At 50.7% G+C, this 14,895-nt stretch overlaps 2 long non-coding RNA genes across 4 annotated transcripts; one reads left to right on the plus strand and one right to left on the minus strand.

Annotated features, from left to right (window-relative positions):
- Positions 1-37: 37 nt before the first annotated feature.
- Positions 38-5,386, minus strand: LOC113601968 (uncharacterized). Its single transcript, XR_003423342.2, has 3 exons — positions 5,246-5,386; positions 1,593-1,673; positions 38-559 (listed from the first exon to the last, which is right to left on the minus strand). It is a non-coding gene; the product is annotated as an uncharacterized LOC113601968 (long non-coding RNA).
- Positions 2,629-8,842, plus strand: LOC113601966 (uncharacterized). Of its 3 annotated transcripts, none has more exons than XR_003423339.2 (4): positions 2,629-2,871; positions 5,312-5,505; positions 6,191-6,343; positions 7,885-8,643. It is a non-coding gene; the product is annotated as an uncharacterized LOC113601966 (long non-coding RNA). The 3 variants fall into 3 exon arrangements; XR_008298935.1 differs by lacking the exon at positions 2,629-2,871 and adding an exon at positions 8,676-8,842 and having other exon boundaries at positions 5,365-5,505; positions 7,885-8,142; XR_008298936.1 differs by lacking the exon at positions 2,629-2,871 and adding an exon at positions 6,490-6,845 and having other exon boundaries at positions 5,365-5,505.
- The last annotated feature ends 6,053 nt before the right edge of the window (positions 8,843-14,895 follow it).

The following is a 14,895-nucleotide window of genomic DNA, read 5'->3' on the forward strand; positions in this document are numbered from 1 at the left end:
TCTACCTGCCCCTCCCGCCCCTACCCCCACCCAGGGATTTTTAATGACCTGCACCTGCGGCACAATCCAGGCCTCAGCTGAAAACATCCAGAGATCAGAGTTGCTTGCTATTGAGTATTGGCTTCTGTCAACCAAGCTGTGTAAGCTAGCACACCCCCCCCCCACCGGTTTCTGAGTAAACCAGATGCTAGTTTATTAATTGACAGTGAAGAATACACGTTCTTTGCGAAGGCACTGCCTCCTTCCCATCGATGACCCAGAGTGTCCTTTCCCGGTGTACCCGGGGGCTACCAGGGGCCACGGACCGTGGCTCTCCGCCTCTGCATCCCTGGAACACAGCTGGCGCTTGATAAACATTTGCCAGACGGAGCCGCATCCTGCCAGGGATGAGACTTGTTTATCTGTAGCCATTTTTGGTCAAACGGGAGCTGGTGATGTTTCACTCAACAGACTCTCTCGGTCGAATGCTGCTTCTAACCCACGAGGATGCGCGCAAACACTGTGCGGCAAGATTTATGGAGTGGCCGTCTCGTCCGGTGTTTCCCCCTGACACCGGGGACTTCGGGAGAAAGACATTCATCTCAGGAGATTTGCCGTGCAAGACAGCACTCCGCTTCATTTTGCATTTCCCCTTCTCCTTTATGTTTGAAACGAATGCTATAAAAGGCCCCGCTACGCCGCAGGTAATAATAGCACACAGCCGGAGACCATCCACTGCCCGTCCCTGAAATAGATTCTTCGGCGAAAGAACAACGGTGTTGTCATTTACCGAGTTGTATGGGAAGCAGGGATCAGAACTGAAGACATAAAAAGACTTGTGAGTCAGTGGAGTCCAATTTAGCCGTGGTAGTAGTGTGAGGCCTATTATTAGGTCCATTTTCAGGGGAAACTGTATTGTTAGGGAAGGAAGAGTTCTGGGCATTTTTCAGGTCCCTGGTGATAGGGACCTCTTTTTAGGCCCTAAAACCCTTCTCCCCTGCTCTCCCCTCCCAAGTCCCCTGCTGATCCAGACATCCCTAAAGGTCCCCAAGCCCTCCTGCCAGCGCCGTCCACCCCGGGTCGGGCAGGAAGAGTTTCTGGGGTGGGGTTGTTGACGAGGCCGTGCTCAGAGCCCCGGGCTACCGTGACACTCCCCACGCTCTCGGCCGCCAGCGTGCCCGGGACTCTGCCCTTGACCTCTCCTCATCCTCCACACTCTTCGCACGAGTTGTGACTGTTCCTGTGGATTCCACTACCACCTGCGCGCTGCAGCCCCTGCCCCAACACGTATGCCGTCCACGAATTCTCTTCCCGCATCCCAGGTGCCTCTCCCTCCGGCCGCGCGCTCCGTCCAACCCAGCAAACGTTTAGTGCCTAGGTTGGCAGGTGTCTCCTGTAGTTACTGAGGAGACAGAGCTTCTATTCTATTTAAATAAATGTTCCTCTATTTAATATGCAGGGTTCTTAGCTTACTATCCAGTAACTATTGGAATCCCCGAAGCCTTCATTATCAGCCACTGGTCTTCTCTTCATCCCCGAGATTATTCATTAATACGGTTTCTGTTTCGTAGAGATAATTTTCAAATATTCATACCTGGTGCCAAGTGTCTTACCTGTCTCATTTGGTGCATGGACTTAGATGTTTCTCTAGCTCCTTAAAATAAACATCTGATGTGGCTTTAGTTCCTGGATCTCTAAGATGCAGAAGTGAAAGCAGAGATAAGTAAGTTACAGTGTTTCAATGCAATACAGTTTTAAAGTTTATTTATTTTTGGGCGGGGGAGAGGACAAGTGGGGGAGGGGCAGAGAGCCAAGAAAGGAGAGAATCTCAACCAGCCTCAGCTCAGTGTAGAGCCTGATGTGGGGCTCAAACCTACGAACCATGAGATCATGACCTGAGCCAAAATCAAGAGTTGGATGCTTAAATGACTGAGCCACCCAGGCACCCCAATGCAATTCAGTTTTTTATTAAGTTTATTTATTTGAGAGAGAGAGAGAGAGCGCGCGCGCAAGTGTGACAGGGGCAGAGAAAGAGAGAGAGAGAATCCCAAGCAGGCTCTGTGCTCTCAGCATGGAGCCCAATGTGGGGCCCCATCCCATGTACCTCAAGACCATGACCTGGGCTGTAATCAGCGTTGGACACCCAACTGACTGAGCCACCCAGGCACCTCCCAGTACAATTCAGTTTTAAGCAGCTATTAAAAATGCTTACAGGGGCACCTGGGTGGCTCAGTCCGTTGAGCGTCTGACTTCAGCTCAGGTCATGACCTCACCATCTGTGAGTTCAAGCCCCACGTTGGGCTCTGTGCTGACAGCTCCGAGCCTGGAGCCTGCTTCGGATTCTGTGTCTCCCTCTCTCTCTGCCCCTCCCCCGTTCATGCTCTGTCTCTCTCTGTCTCAAAAATAAGCATTAACAAAAAATTTTTTTAAATGCTTACAAACAACTCTGGGTAAATTTCTGCTTCTGTATGCACTTCTCAATTTCCCCAAGAAGTCCTTTCTTTTCTAATCAGGAAAGAAGGGAGGACACAGGTGACATGATCAATTATGTCCTAGAGGCTAAGATGGCCAGCAATTCCCTGCCACCTTCACCAGCAACACCTGGCAGATCCCCTGGAGAACCCTCCAGGTTAGCTGCCTTTGCCCTTCCGAGGGCCCGTCTGCGAAGATAGCTCCGATGATGGTCGGCCTCGAGGCAGAAGCCTCTGGTTTGTCTTTATTGCCCCCTTATCAAAAGAAAGTGCTTTTTAGACTCTGAGCTGGCTGGGAAAAGAGTTTCCAGAACCCCAAAGCACTTACCGCAGGGTGTGAAGCAGCCTGACCATGTGGAGTACTACGCAGCTGGGAAAAAGGGAAGGAGCTGTTTGTGTTCTGTTACAGAATGAACCCAAGGTAAGTGATGGGGGAAAGGCCAGCTGCAAAGCGGTGTGTACAAAATGGTACCATTCTGGTGAACCAGGGGGGAGGGGAGGTTTAATCTCTGGAAGGGTGTGTGGGAAACAGATGCCTCTGGAGAGGAAGCTGTGTGCCACTGGGGCAGAGAGGTCGGAGGGAAGCTTTTCACTGCAAACTCTTGTGTACTTTCTGAATTTTATTTTTTTTAAGTGTATTTATTCTGAGAGAGAGAGAGACAGAGACAGAGACAGTGTGAGCAGGTGAGCGGCAGAAAGAGAGGGAGAGAGAGAGAATCCCGAGCAGTCTCCGAGCTGTTAGTGCAGAGCCCAATGTGGGGCTTGATCCCAGCACCCTGGGATCATGACCTGAGCTGAAATCAAGAGTCAGTCAGTCGCTCAACCTACTGAGCCACCCAAGGGCCCCTACACTTTTTTTTTTTGAGCTATAATTGACATAATGCATACTATAAAATGGTTAAAATGGTGAATTTTACATTAAATGAATTTTACCATACTTATATAATTATATATATGTAATTATATTTTTGAACGAGTGAATGAATGAATAAAATGTCTTTTATATTTACAGACTTACATTAGATGACCTCTCTGTGTAATGAGATGTCTCAGCCGTTTTTTTTTAATGTTTATTTGCTTTTAAGAGAGAAAGAGAGTGCCATGCAAGTGGGGGAGGGGCAGAGGGAGAGAGGGACACAGCAGATGTGAAGCAGGCAGCTCCATAAGGGGCTCAAACTCATGAACCCTGAGATCATGACCTGAGCCGAAGTCTGATGCTTAACTGACTGAGCCACCCAGGTGCCCATGCAGTTTTATTTTTTTAATGTTTATTTATTTATTTTGAGAGAGAGAGAGAGAGAGAGAGAGAGAGAGCAAGCAGGGGAGGGGCAGAGAGAGAGGGAGAGAGAGAATCCCAAGCAGGCTCCACACTGTCAGCATAGAGCCCAACACGGGGCTTGATCTCACGGATCGTGAGATCATGATCTGAGCCAAAATCAAGAGTTGGATGCTCAACTGTCTGAGCCACCCAGGCGCCCCTTTAAAAAGTTTAAAAAATTTTTTCTAACATTTATTCATTTTTGAGAGTGAGAGAGACAGAGCATGAGTGGGGGAGGGGCGGAGAGAGAGGGAGACACAGAATCCGAGGCAGGATCCAGGCTCCGAACTGTCAGCACAGAGCCCAACGCGGGGCTCGAACTCACAGACGGCGAGATCGTGATCTGAGCCGAAGCCAGACGCTCAGCCGACTGGGCCACCCAGGCACCCCGGCTTAAAAAAGTTTTTTTTAAGCAATCTCTACCCCAACTTAGGGCTCAAACCCATGACCCAAGATCAGGAGTCTCAAGCTCCACCTGCTGAGCCAGCCGGGTGCCCCGGCTTTGCGGAGGTTTTAATGAGAAATTCCAAACACATACCAAAGCAGAACGGTGGAATGAGCCCCACTGACCCCCCCAGCTTGAGCAATTAGCAACTCATGGCCAATCCAACTCCATGTCTACACTGACTCTCTTCTCTGCATCCCTAGATTGTTTGAAGCCAGTTGTAGCTGTTGGCATCTCTAATAGCCAAGGATTCCTTCTCAAAAACTTACTTACAACGCATCAGCATGTCTGAAAAATCAGGCTATTCCTTAATATCATCAAAGGGCAGTGTTGAAATTTCCCAGACTGCCTCACAAGTATCCTTTTTAGAGTTGCCTCGTTGCGTTGTGGTTTTAAAGAGACCAAGTTGCTTTTGCCAGGACCGACCTGGTGAGCTCATTCTCAGCCATAATGAGGTTTGAGGAAGTCCAAGGTTCTTCTCTGAAGTCGCGCAGGATGCTGTTCCCGCTCAGATGTCTTCTGGAGGGTTTCTGAGGAACCGGTGTGCCTGCGTGGCCCAGTCACTGTGCCGCAGTGGCTGTCCGTCCTGCAACGCCAGTGAGGTGACTGAAATCCTAATTTGAGGGGTGCCTGGTTGGCTCAGTGGGTTAAGCCTCCGACTCTTGGTTTCAGCTCCAGTCTTGATCTCACGGTTTCGTGAGTTCGAGCCCCGCATCAGGCTCTGCACTAATGGTGCAGAAACTGCTTGGGATTCTCTCTCCCTCCCTCTCTCTCTCAAAATAAATCAATTAAAAAAAAAGAAAGAAAGAAAAAGAAAGGCTAATTTGAGAGCCCCAGCGAAGTGCTGGAACTCACCAGCAAGACCTCTCCAGTCTCCCTCTCGGTTATTATATAGCGGCCGCCCCGCTCCTCATCTGGGGGGTTTCCAGCCCCCAGCGGACGCTGAAAGCAAGAACCCATATATACCGTGTGCTTTCTGCTAACGCCTAATGTATACACCGGGCCCCGCAGGAGGTGAAAGCGGTAACTCACGGTAAAACAGAGTGATTGCGACAGGACTGAAACACAGGTTATGTGACTGTGCCCTCTCTGTCATAGTGCTTCCTCCTGGGAGGATGTGAGGTGATAAAGCGCCACGTGAGGAGGTGACATGAGGGCACTGGAGCGGGCACGTGACTAACGTGGCGTTAGGCTGCGAGTGACCCTCTGAGGAGGCGTCAGGAGGACGACCATCCGCGCCGGGAAACCCGCGTCGGCTGTAGGCGACTGAACCCACAGCAAGTGAATTGTGGGTAAGGGCCGGGGTTGGAAGGGGGGGGGGGGTGCAAATGAATTGTGGGTAAGGGCAGCGGGGGCGGGGGGGAGGGGCGGTGGTGGTGGCAAGTGAATTGTGGATAAGGGCATGGGTTTGAAGGGGGTCAAATGAATTGTGGGTAAGGGCGGCGGGGGGGAGGGGCAAATGACTGTGGGTAAGGGCCGGGGTTGGAAGGGGGGGCAAATGAATTGTGGGTAAGGGCTGCGGCGGGGGCGGGGGGGACGGTGGCAAGTGAATTGTGGGTAAGAGCCAGGGGGTGGGGGGAAGGGCAAATGAATTGTGGGTAAGGGCGGCAGGTGGGGGGGCGGGGGGCGGTGGCAAGTGAATTGTGGGTAAGGGCCGAGGTGCGGGAGGGAGGGCAAGTGAATTGTGGGTAAGGGCCAGGGTTGGAAGGGGGGGCAAGTGAGTTGTGGGTAAGGGCCGGGGTGGGGGTGGGGGTGGCAAGTGAATTGTGGGTAAGAGCCAGGGGGTGGGGAGGAGGGCAAGTGAATTGTGGGTAAGGGCGCTGGGGGTGGGTGGCAAGTGAATTGTGGGTAAGGGCCGGGGTTGGAGAAGGGGGGCAAGTGAGTTGTGGGTAAGGGGTGGGGGGGCAAGTGAATTGTGGGTAAGGGCCCGGTTGGGGGCGATCTACTGTATCTCCATATTTCCCTGTCTTTGTTTAGTGCCACTCTGGATGCCCCTGTCCCCCTGTGACTCCTCAGTGACCTTCGCCCCCCCCCCCCCCCCCCCGTGTGGCCAGAGAGCTGTCCAGGTCATCAGCCTCCTAAGAGCGGGGTGATGGGTACAGCTGGTGCCGTCCTAAAAGACATTTTGAGGTTTGACACTTTTCTTTTTTCTCCTCTACGTTTTCTTCTCTTTTTTTGTGTGTTTATAATGCATGTATTGACCCGTGTAAGTACATATTTCTATACGCCCTGTCTCAAGGTTGACTTGATTCTTTTCCTCTTTTTGCACATTTTAGGGATCCTTCCCCTCCCATCCCAGGCCCTGTGGTCCTGGCCTGTACGTCCGTATTGCATCTCAGATGCTCTGGGTTTTTAGCTACAACTCCTCTTCAGTTAATTCTCACCCTTGCGTTTGCCCCTCCGTCCTGGTGTGCCGCACCTTCCAAAGTGACCACTAGTTTATCTGCGGGACCATCGAGCCCAGAAGTGGGCAAGAGGATCTCCCCTCAGGAGACTGGCTCTGTGGCTTGACAGTAATAGCTCAGGCTTTGTCTGTTCCTCACCACCACCTTCAAGAGAAGGTACCAGTGCTGCCCATTTTACAGACAGCAAAGTTGAGGCATAAGGAAGTTAGTTAACATGCCTAAGGCTGGTAAGTGGGGAAGCCCAGGTAAGACCCCAGACAGCCCACTCACTTTACTGTGCTCTATTGCTTAACCCCAAGAAGTGAATTTTGTGGTTACAGAGAGGGATACAACAGAGGAGGTATTCACCAGAGAACAAACAAAATAGCAAGGGCTTATTTCTTATAAGTCACCTTGGCCCTGGGTAATAGCATCTTCTATTTCAGCATTTGCCAAAACGTGGCCTCTGGAAAACTTGCTTAAGGTTTCATTGTTAATAAATCAATTTTATTTAGAAAATACAGTCCATTGCATTTACATCTTGGGAGTTTCCTGTCTATACTGACATATTAAAGCTTCCTTTAAAAAAAAAAAAAAAAAAAGGACTAGTAAAGAAATCTATTTCACTCAGTTTAGTCCAAACCTGTGGAGCACGGAAACTTTTCCTGCATCACACCTGTTGACGTTCCACGGAAACACCACTTTGTGTAAACTTTCTGGGGTGAAGATAAACACAAAATTTCTGACATAGCTTCCTTGTAACTTCTTTGTTTTCGTTTTTTGTTTTTTTTTTTTAACATTTATTCATTTATGAGTGGGCAGCAGAGGGGCAGAGAGAGAGGGAAAATTTGTTGTAATGAAAACAAAACCTTCTGGGCTTCATTAACAGGAAGACACCTCTGAATTTCTAGCCTGTTGTGCCCTAACCCGCTCTGACTCACTGTACCCAGGAGTGGTTGTGGGAGAGGGTGGTCCTGTCTCTGTGATGCTCATGGGCCAGGAGGCCCACCGGAGCCACTCCAATGTGAAGGAGCCTCCCAGGCTTGGTCCGGCGGGCGTGTGTCAGGAGGGCCCCGAGGTGAAATTTCAGCTGTGACGATATGGTCGGTGTCCAATGTCTCCCTCTGTAAACACTGACCTCAGATTTGGTAGATACGAGCTTTCCGACTTCTTTCCGTGCGATGACCCAGCTGGAGCTAAAGGTGGACTGTGATGTCACCAGCTGTCTGTGGTCAGCCCCTAATTAACACCTGGCCATGACCACCTGGCTCTTTTGTTCTAAATTAGGACTAGGTCTCACTGTCCTCCCTCAACTATGGGGAACCAAGCCAGAGGACGGAGCTGCCAGAACTTGGGATCGTGCAAGGCCTCGGCACAGAGGAAGAAATGAGAGGCGGCGTATGGGCCCTGCGTATAGGATGTCGGAAGAGGAAGGCCCGAGCGTTTAGAAGCACCAGGCCCACGGGAGTCTTGGGGACTAGCAGCCTTGGGAAGGTTCTGGAAAGCAGCCTACAGCTCTGAATAGCTCTTGGGAGCATAAAGGAAGTCTGGCTGGGAGCCTTTACCTTCACAGCCCCAGGCGGCTAGGCTGGCCCCACCTTGCTGATGGAACATTCTAGTTCATTCTTCCCAAATTTGTCTTTCATAAGAATCATGCCAGGCACTATTAACTATGCAGATTCCCAGACCCCACCCCAGAAGTACTGATTCGATCTCTTTAATGGATGCTCTGAGTGATCTCTGTGATGAGCCAAGTTTGGGGAAACACTCTTTTCTTTGTTCAAGGAGTCTCAGGAATAATGGGCTTGTCCATCTCTCCAGGTGCTTTTGTTGGCTGTCTCAGAAGAGAGGACAGGCTCTTTCCTCCTCCTCCTCATCTTCTTCGGAGGTCTTGGACACATAGACCGTTGGCCAGGGCCAGGTCATAGCTTAATGTAGGGATTCATCTAGAATAAACTTCTGTATGTTTTCTACCTCTTTGGGAGTCAGTCTTCCCCTTGTTGTCTTAGTAAGAAGTAATTTTACTTATTAAAATTAAAAAAAAATTTTTTTAACGTTTATTTATTATTGAGAGACAGAGAGAGACAGAGCATGAGCAGGGGAGGGGCAGAGAGAGGAGGAGACCCAGAATCCCAAGCAGACTCCAGGCTCCCAGCTGTCAGCACAGAGTCCGACGTGGGGCTCGAACTCACAAACTGCAAGATCATGACCTGAGCTGAAGTTGGATGCTTAACCGACTGAACCACCCAGGCGCCCATATTTATTAAAAAAATTTTTTTAATTTATTTATGAGAGAGAGAGCAAGCCGGGGAGGGGCAGAGAGGTGGGGGGGGAGGGGACAGAGAATCCCAAGCAGGCTCCATGCTGTTAGCTCAGAGCCCAATGTGGGACTCAAACTCACAAACCTCGAGACCATGACCTGAGTTGAAACAAGAGTCGGACACTTAATCGACTGAGCCATCCAGGTGCCCCAAGAAGTAATTTTAGAAGAGGTGGTTTGGGGCACCTGGGTGGCTCAGTCAGTTAAGCACGTGACTTCAGCTCAGGTCATGATCCCACAGTTCGTGAGTTCAAGCCCTGCATCGGGCTTCGTGCTGACAGCTCAGAACCTGGAGCCTGCTTCGGATTCTGTGTCTCCCTCTCTCTCTGCCCCTCCTCTGCTCGTGCTCTGTCTCTCTCTCACAAGAATAAATAAAACATTAAAAAAATTTTTAGAAAAGATGGTTTGATAAGCTATTGGTGCCTGTTTGGGGCCTTTTATATTAAACCTCTTGTCTGTTCTAGTCATCCAAGAGTATTTATAGAACACATATATAGAATGAGGAATAAGTCAATTAAACATGTCCCTACTCGCCGGGCATCGAGAAACTTGTTTGGATTTGGAGAAACAAAAAAGTTCTGGAGATGGATAGTGGTGATGGTTGTACGACCTTGTGGATGTACTTAATTTCACCGAAGCTGTAGACCTAAACGTGATTAAAACAGATGTTATGTTACATATATTTGGCCACAATTCGGGGGTAAAAAAAAAAAAAAGCCCCAACCTGTTCAAGAGACAATATACCCAAGAGCCACCAAAAAAGGCATTTACAAAGCAATAAACCAGCAAATGTACAGAAGTGGATTTAAAGGGATACTTGAGTGAAGAAAGCCAAACACTCAGGCAGCTTTCGTGCTGGTTTTGAAGGAGGGATGGCATCACGATCCTGGGGGACAGCACAGGTGAAAGAGGTCACAGGGAATAGAAGGCAAACTTTTAAAGGGGAGCGTCTGTGAGGAGGCAGCCCGCACACCACCCCCTCCCCCCCCCCAGGCTGGGTGAGGGACATGTTTGCGGTGAGTGACAGAGTGAGGAATGACCCTGACACTTCTTGCTTCTAGTGAGTAGAGAGGCATGGTCTTGATTGGAAGGGATTTTCTGCTCTTTGGTATTACAACGCTGACTTAGGGGAAGGAAACGCTGGGACCCACCCCCCCGCCGCCGCCTCCGGGGGCTGAGCTGTTGGAGAGATGGTTAGAAATGGCCAGAAGAGGGGTTCTCACTCATTTCTGCACCAACTGCCAGCTCATACTTCTCTGCCCTGAGCCGCATGGGAAAGAGCCGGAGGTGGGGCCTGGCATAGAAGCCAGCTCCCGCTGGGGAGCCCAGCCCAGGCAAGGGCTTTCTGGAACCCAGAGCCAAAACCCGCCGGGCAGCTGATGAGAAACAGGTGGCTTTCAGGAACAGTGTTACTTGCCAGGAGGACCCCAGATTTGCAGGGGGGCCTCACTTAGAACAACCAGTGGGTGAGCCGAGCTTTATTGGAGGCAGAGGTGCTGGGACCCAGGGCCGCTGTGGCCTCCCCGAGGGGGCTGGGGTGTGGGGGGGGACTAGGAGTGGGGCTGGGTGTCTGATAAGCTGCCATGCCAGCCGAGCCATCTGTGGCTAGTCTGGCGCGTAGTAGGCGTTCGGTATCTATTTGCTACACTGAAATGGATTGAAAACTCACTCATTTCTATTTTGTAGGATTTTGTTTTTTGTTTGTTTTTGTTTTGTTCTTCATTTTCTACTAAAGCGTTTCTTTTTTTAAAAAACTTAAGATATATATTTTTTTTAAGGTTTATCTATTTTTGAGAGAGAGGAAGAGAGAGAGTGCAAGCGGTGGAGGGGCAGAGAGAGAGGGAGACACAGAATCTGAAGCAGGCTCCAGGCTCGGAGCTGCCAGCACAGAACAGGGCTCGAACCCGCGAACCGCGAGATCATGACCTGAACTGAAGTCAGATGCTTAACCAACTGGGCAGCCCAGGCACCCCGAAAGGTTTTTTTTTTTTTTTTAAGTTTATTTATTTATTTGAGAGAGCGAGTGCCAGCAAGCGTGAGTGGGGAAGGAGCAGAGAGAGAAAGAGGGAGAATCCCAAGCAGGCTCCGCGCTGGCAGCACAGAGCCCAACGCGGGGCTGAAATCACGAGATCATGACCTGAGCCCAACCAAGAGCTGGGTGCTTAACCAACGGAGCCAGCCAGGTGCCCCCCGCCAAAGAATTTTAAGATACTAGACTTAGCTAAATCAAGCTAAAGGTGGGGGGGGGGGGTCGGTCCACATCTAGAACAGCTGGCCCCCTGGGTGCTCAGGGCCACTCTTTCAGGCTCCAGGCTCCCCTCCCTCCCCTGGTGATGCCACCTGCAGTCCTCAGCCCCAGCTCTGCCCCACCGGCTCAGTGTGCTCCTCCTGGGGTCCTCTGGGTTCGGCTCTCGAGTTCCCCTTCCTTGCTCCCTGCCTGCAGCATCCTGCTTCTCAGCGGGTCCAAAATTGCCCCGACCCTCTCTCCTCTCTGCTGCCCGCCTCCCTCCCGGCTTCCATGTGCCCTCGAGAGCCATCGCCATCTGCATGATGTCTCCAGTTAGAAACCTTTGCAACTCACCCTGTCTTGTTGAGTCGGCTCTGAAGGCTGGCCCCACCTGTCTGAGCCTGCACACCCCAGCTCTCCTGGACGTACAAACGGGCGCCCGTCAGGCTGTCAGGGGCTCCACGGGGCAGCTGTGGGCTTCGGGATTCATTCCTTCTGTCCTGTGCTCAGAGCAGGCGCTGAGCCCCACAAACTCCTTGGGTTTCTTAGTTCCCCTCCGGAGCCCTAAGTCTCAAGAAAGCCCAACCAGTGACCCAGTTCCCGCACCCCGGGGCTCTGTGTGCCACGTATCTACGCCCTCTTCGGGCACCTGAGGCTCAGAGCAGTGGTTCCCAGCCTTGGCTGCACGGGGGGATCACCTGGGGAGTTGACAGGATTACCGATGCCTGGGCACCACCCAGGCCGATTAAATCATCCTCTCTGGAGGTGGGGCACTGGCGTTGGCCTTTTGTCAAGGCTCTCTAGGTGATTTTAATCTTCAGGCAAGGTTGAGAACGACCAGTTTGCAACATATATTTCCACTCTTTTTTTTTTTTTTTAATTTTTGCAGCTCAATTCTGGGACTATGGGTTGAATTGTTGGGGAATTTACTAATTTCTTGGAATATATGCATGTGGGACCAGAGCTGGGAAGAGAGCTTATCTAAGAACAGAGCACAGTCAGAGCAAGGAAGACCCGGGAGGGATCCCGCCCTTGAAGGCCACTCTGTTCTTTTTTTTTGAAGATCACTCTTACGGGGAGACTCACTTGCGGATTCATCCCAAAGGACAGTAAGGTGACAGGGTGCTGGCTCCTGGCAGCGAGGCAGCACAGCCTGGACAGCCCTGGGGCACTTGCAGCTGGCTGGGCTGCCCAGCGGGTCATTTCCAGCTGTGCCTCTCGTGGCTGAACTCTGCTGGGAGGCAGCCAGGGAGGTCCGGCCTCTCCTCAAGGCTGTTGGGCTGTTGGATGACCGGCCCTCCGCCCAGACCCGCAAGCGCTCCGTGGTCTCTTGTTTCGGGCTCCTATCCCTTACTGGAGGCTGATACACACACCTCCCCTCCTCCCCCAGCCTCGGCTGAACCCACCCAACTTGGATCCTAACAAATTCTGCCCTTAATCTCTGCTTCTCTAGCCCATTCTCCCCGCTGCTGCCAGAGCATCTAAGATGCTAATCTGACCATGCTCCAAAACTTGGATTTGCTTCCCGCGGCCTTCAGAATCAAGTTCAAACTCCTTAATGTGTCCCTAAGATCTTTCCCAGTGTGGTCCCAACCTCCCTCTCATGCCTGGCCACTTCCTACCACACACTACTGAGCCAACCACATGGACATTGCTGTCATTCCCCATGTGGGTCACGCTCTTGTGCTGGTCTATTTGCAGGAACTGGCCTTCTCTCCCATACATCCTTTAAGATCCAGCTGTGATGTCTCTCTTTTGAAGCCGAAGCCAGGCAAAGTCCGTATTTCATGAACTTTATTTATACCTCGGTTACACTATAGTTTGCTTATTAGGTTGTATGAGGACACAGCCTGGCTTGGAATAGGTGCTCAGTTAAGGTTCAGTGATTGAATGAATGCTTTCAGAATCCCCAGCAGCAGCTAGGACGGACAGACTGAGGAAGGCCCTGGATGGGACTGCTGGCAATCAGTTCCAGCTCGCCTTCCTAAGGGCAGGTCCTCGGCTCGACTGGAAACAAGGGTCGGGCCTGGTGGTCCCACGTCCATCTGGTGTCATCTTAAAGAGATAGCCTGTAGTCTTCTCTGACCCTCAGGTGCCCTGCGGAAGAATCCTGAAGCTATGGGGAGTTTGGGACACAGGGTTGCAAAGTGTTACTGGGCAGGAAATGCGTGAGCTATTTCCATACAGTTTCAGAATCCCCAAACCAATTCTAAATTTTAGTGTGTTGACTATATAAATAGCATTATAGCAGTATTAATTCAGTGACAATAAAGAATGAAAATTTCTCCCCGGTTCCACCATGATAGCTAGTCAATATAATGGTACTTGCAATGTATTAAGAAGGTACTATTCCAGGGGCTGAGCTAAGCACTTTACATGTAGTATCTCATTTAAGCTTTCAAAAGACTTGATTCTGAAGATTCAGGGAGCAAGCTAAGATCTGGTGAGGTCTCCTCACCTTACAGGGGAGTCAACAGAGAGGTTGGAGCTTGCCCACCAGCACAGAGATGGTCAGCGGCAGAGCCGGGACGCAGCCCGGGTCTGTCTGACTCCGATGTTGTGTTTTTACCCCATATTCCTTCTGCTGCCCCGTGAACCAGACTTTTCATTTTCTGTACCTCCAGGCCTTCTCCCTACACACAAATAGCTTTCGCCTAACCAGAGTCCCAACACAGTGAGTATGGGAACATGGATTACTCTACTTAACTTTATATCAAAATCTACACCCAGTCCCTCACCAAGTCCTCCTGAGCCTACCTCCAAATACATGTCTGATCTGTAACTCACCTTCCTTCACCTCTGCCCTGACCTTTTGTCTGGGCTTTGTGTGAGAGCCTCTTAACCAGTCTCCGTATTTTTACTCTTGCCCCCTTCTTATCTCTCCTCCCAGTAACCAGAGGGATGTTTAAAATAATATAAACCAGGGGCGCCTGGGTGACTCAGTCGGTTGAGTGTCCCACTTCGGCTCAGGTCATGATCTCACGGTTTGTGAGTTCGAGCCCCACATCGGGCTCTGTGCTGACAGTTCGGAGCCTGGAGCCTGCTTCGGGTTCTGTGTCTCCCTCTCTCTCTCTGCCCCTCCCCTGCTCACACACTCTGTCTCTCAAAACTAAATAAACATTTAAAAAAATTAAAGAAAACAAATGTAAACCGGATCCTAGCATTCCGCACCTGCCAGTGCATTTGGGCAAATCCCAAATTCTTAGCCAGACCTCCGTGCCCGGTGCTCGTCTCCCAGCTCGTCTCATGCCTCACGAAACTCACACCATCCTAACCACGCTGACCTTGCAGCTCCGGGGAACTTCCTGGGTCTTGTCCACCTCAGTGCCTTTGACGCTCCTCTGCCTGGGACCTCTTGCTCCCACGCCATCCCTGGTCAGTGCCCCTCCAAAGAGGCCATTCCTACCCACGCTTCTCAACCTAAATTAGGACTCTTTTATTCACACAGATCACAGCTTATGTTGTGTGATTATTTGTCATATGTCTTCCACTCGATGTTCTAGTTCCGCGACAGAAGGACTGTGTCTCTTTGGCTGAGCACTTACATTCTCCCTCATGTCCAGCTCAGCATCAGAGACACGGTAGGTGATCAGTATTTGCAGAAAGAATACGTGTTTTTCTATGTTACTATATGGTCTCCACAAACATAATCTAGTGGTTGTGTAACACCTGGTAGATATCCATTTAATTAATGGCTTTAATGAAACGTTTGTTTCCTACGTCAAGAGCTGACCTTTCGTGGTCAGAAGAA

Source organism: Acinonyx jubatus, chromosome B3 (assembly GCF_027475565.1).
Source record: "Acinonyx jubatus isolate Ajub_Pintada_27869175 chromosome B3, VMU_Ajub_asm_v1.0, whole genome shotgun sequence".
Classification (NCBI taxonomy): domain Eukaryota; kingdom Metazoa; phylum Chordata; class Mammalia; order Carnivora; family Felidae; genus Acinonyx; species Acinonyx jubatus.